Raw genomic sequence first — 4,351 nt, 5'->3', positions numbered from 1 at the left:
AATAGACTAATTTTATACAGCACATGAAAAGAAAAGAAAAAAGACTTTACATTTAGCAATCAACAGTATAGATACAAAAAAACAAACAAAAAAAACTACATTAAAAACCTTTGTTGGAATGCTTTACACTTTCTACAGAACAAACTAAAATAAGCTGTTATACAATTAGTTACAAATACAGCCCTCGAGTTTTACCCATATACATGAATATTGTATAAAACACGTCTTTTTTGTAATAGCGAGACCCTGTAACCACTGTGCTTGGCTGAGTTCACAAATCTGTTATAACCTGTATCTTCCCTGTCATTTCTCTGGCTCTCCTCTCCTGCTAAGCTTTGTTTTCTGGAAGTAATTAAAACCTTCTGCCACTGCCATTACCACTGATGCTGCTGGAATGGCCATAGCCATCTAGGTTTGTGGCTTGGCAAAGTATCGGCCGCCACCACCGTAGGGACGAGAGTGTCTACCTCCAAAGTTTTCTCCTTTCATGAATCCGAAATTTGAAGATTTATTGTTATAATTGACAAAACTATTGTAGCTTCTTTTTGCCACCTCCAAAATTGCTTCCATCATTATGAAATCCATTATAACCATCCCCATTGCCACCATATCCCTCACCACCACGGCCGCCACCAAAGCCACCTCAACCACAGAAGAAGTTTGTTCCACAAAGTTGTCATTCCCACCAAAACCGCCTTCATAAACACCACTGAAGTTTCCAGAACCACTTTGACCTCTTTGACAGAATGGAGCACTGGCCATCTCTTGCTTAAATAGAGCTTTCCTTACTTCACATTCGTGGCCATTAATGGTGTGGTATTTCTGAATGACAATCTTATCTACAGAGTCATGGTCATCAAAGGAATATCACTCAGTTATAGAAGAGATGAAATACTACCATTTGCACCAACATGGATGGACCTCGAGATAATTATGTTAAGCGAAATAAGCCACAGAAAACATTGAAAACCACATATATCACTTCTTTGTGGGATATAAATCTAAAAGCAACAAACAAACAGAGACTCATGGACATGGACAATAGACTAGTGGTTACCAGAGGATAGTGTGGGATGGGAGAAGGAGGAGATAGATGGGATAAAACGGGTATCAAATATGCGGTCACAGAAAGAAATCTAACTATAGATGTTGAACACACAATGCAATATATATATATGCCTTGCTGTTGAATTGTACATCTGAAATTTACAGGATTTTGTTATCTAATGTCATTATAATAAATAAATACATACATTCATACATACATACATACATACATACATAAAGTAAGTAAGTAAGTATGTTATAATCATAAAGCCTCTTTTCTTGTTACTGCCTCAATCAGTCATGATTTTAATCATATGAATTTTCCCATACTGTTCAAAATCAGCTCTTAGGTGATGTTCTTCAGTGTCTTCTTTAATATCACCAACAAAAATCTTTTTCACAGTTAAGTGGGCACCAGATCTTTGAGAATCTTTTCTTGAGACAGCCTCTTTGTTTCCACAACTCTTTCATCTACTTTGTGTGGTCTTGCATTCATGGCTGCATCCACTTCCTCCACAGTTGCATATGTGATAAACTCAAAGCCTCTGGAGCTTCCACCGCTGTTTGGGCTCTTTGAGAGATTCTGACTTAGACATGACGACTGCAGGAGAAGAGATATTAAGGATACTTACCCAGCAGCATCCACTGGCAGAAATTTTTTTTTTTCAGACTGATTTTTAAGTCGATAAAGAATAATAAAGAATACTATAACTGGAAAGATTAATTTAATTTTATTCATTGAGTGTTTCCTGAGTCCTGAGTTGTTGAGAAGTGTGGGTAATATGGCCTTGCTCTCTTAGGGTCCTTCAATCAAGGAGAGTGTTAGATGAGTCAATAAGTAATTCTTGTTCCTCATTGTAAGGGCTTTGATAGAGACATTTTGGGAACACTGGTGCTCCCAAGAGGGTCAGGGATGCCTTGTGAGGTGTGAAGTACTAATAAAAGTCAGCCAGGTGCCATAGACTGAATGCTTGTGTACTCCCAGAATTCATATTAAATCCTATGTCCCAGTGTGATGGTATCAGGAGTTGAGGCCTTTGGGAGATGATTAGGTCATGAAAGTGGAGCCCACAAGATTGAAATTAGTGCCTTTATAAAAGAGACACCAGAGAGCCCCCTCACTCCCACTTTCATGTAAGGACACGGCAAGATGATGGCCATCTTGAACCAGAAAGCTTTCACCAGACACCAAATCTACCAGTGCCTTCATCTTGGACTTCTAGGCTTCAGAACAGTGAGAAATAAATTTTTGTTGTTTCTGAGCCACCCAGCCTGCAGTAGTCTCTTGTAGCAGTCCAAATGTACTAAGCAAGACGATTAAAAGGAAATGTATATGTGTGTGTTGAGGGAGGAATGGCATGCAGGGAAAGGGGAAAAACATTCAGTTGATAGCAGTTTGAAACAACATGGTGTCTTAAAGAACAAGTAAATTTGGAATTGCTAAAGCATCAAGTTTGAAGCAAATAGAGATGGGAGATGAAAAGAGATATTTGACAGGGGTTTATATATTATATTATGATGCTTGAAAATTTAAAATATGTGACATGAAGACATTTATGGAATTTTAAAAGAGATAAATGGCACAATAGAATTTTCACTTTACTTGCATATCTCCTGTTGTGTAAAGGGGCCCATATTGGAAACAGAAAAAGGATAAAGAGACAGATGCAATACAGTTACCTCCTGATAGAAAATTTTGCTTTTGCATCATTACAGAAGGTTACTTTTTTTTCTGTGATAAAAAAAGAATAGACTTGGAAATACAAAGAAAATTTCTTTTTTCTTTCTCTTTCTTCATAGAGAGAAAATTTGTTTTCTTTTCCTTCCTTCAGCTTCTCCTAAAATCTTGGTCCTAAATCTTGTATTTTTTAAAAAATATATTTTAAAGCAACTAAACATCCTTTACAGAAACAGCTTTGATATGTAATGTTCCATAATTTAAATAATGACTTTCTCCTACATATACAAAAACTTTTCTGAGAAGTGGAAGTTAGAGGATGATTCACTACTTTAAACATGAATTCTTTGAGCACTGCTGTGGTCTTTCTTTGTTTAGTTAATAATTATGTTTTTAAGATGCCTTTACTTGCTTCCTGAGTAATGGGTATGGGGATTTTTTTTTTTTTTTTTTTTTTTTTTTCAGATTTGGAATATCAAGTTGGATTTGTGCCATTCTGGGAATCCTGACCAAAAAATAATTTACATTCTGTTGTCCATCATAGTGTTCAATAAGATAAATCTTCTAAGTTGACTCAAACCAATATGTCTTTTCTGAGGAACATGAGTACATCCAAAGTTGTGCCAAGAGTCTTCAGATCTTCAAAGTGCTCCTGCTTGTTGACGAACTGTTACCTGAAATGGTTACTGGTGATAATTCTTTGCCCTACATTTTCTATTAAAGGTCTGCATTTTTTGTGTCCATACCTCCTCCTCTTCCTTCTCCTCCTCCTCCTCCTCCTCCTCCTCTTCCTCCTTCTTCTTCTTCTTCTTCCTTCTTGAAAAGGCTAAGTTTTTCTCTTATTTTTAATTTTAATGAGGTCCAACTCATTAATTATTGATTTTGGGGACTGTGGCTTTAATATTGCATCTAAGAAGTTAGAATCATGTTCAAGGTCATTTAGATTTTCTTCTATGTAATCTTCTCAGTATTTTATAGTTGTGCATTTTGCATTTCAGCCTATTATCCATTTTTAGTTAAATTTTATGAAGGATGTAAAGTCCGTATATAAATATATTTTTTTGCACATGGATATACAGTTGTTCCTGCACCATTTGTTAAAAAAAAAAAAAAAGGCTATTTTTTCTTGACTGGATTGCTATTGCTCTTTTATCAAAAAATCATTAAACTATATTTATGTGAATCCATTTCTAGGCTATTGCATTGATCTATTTTTTCTATTTTTTCACTAGTACCACATTGTCTTAATTACTGTAGCTTCATGGAAAATATTGAAGTTAGGTAGTATCAGTCTTCCAACTTTTTTGTCTCCTTTAATATTGTGTTGGCCATTCTGTTTTGCCTTTCCACATATAGTTGACCCTTGAACAACAGTGATGTAGACCATCTGCACAATAGAAAATTCATGTATAACTTAAATCAGCCCTACGCATAAATTCTAAAACACCAATTAACCTTTGAATAATACAGGTTTGAACTGCACAAGTCCATTGAACTATGCCCTCTACACTTCTGTTTAAGATCTTAGAGAGGAGATGTATGGCCTTTTCAGATCATAGCTGGAAAGCTTATAGATTCTCATCATTAAGTTAGAGTTAGCTGTAGATTTTTTAAAATAGATATTAT

General features: G+C 35.5%; 1 pseudogene; it reads right to left on the bottom strand.

Annotated features, from left to right (window-relative positions):
• Positions 1 to 271: 271 nt before the first annotated feature.
• Positions 272 to 4,112, bottom strand: LOC105308618 (annotated as a pseudogene).
• Positions 4,113 to 4,351: the final 239 nt, after the last annotated feature.

This window comes from Pteropus vampyrus, unplaced genomic scaffold (genome assembly GCF_000151845.1).
Source record: "Pteropus vampyrus isolate Shadow unplaced genomic scaffold, Pvam_2.0 Scaffold599, whole genome shotgun sequence".
NCBI lineage: Eukaryota > Metazoa > Chordata > Mammalia > Chiroptera > Pteropodidae > Pteropus > Pteropus vampyrus.
Note: the sequence above shows the minus strand (reverse complement) of the source record. Positions and strands in the feature narration are given on the sequence as shown.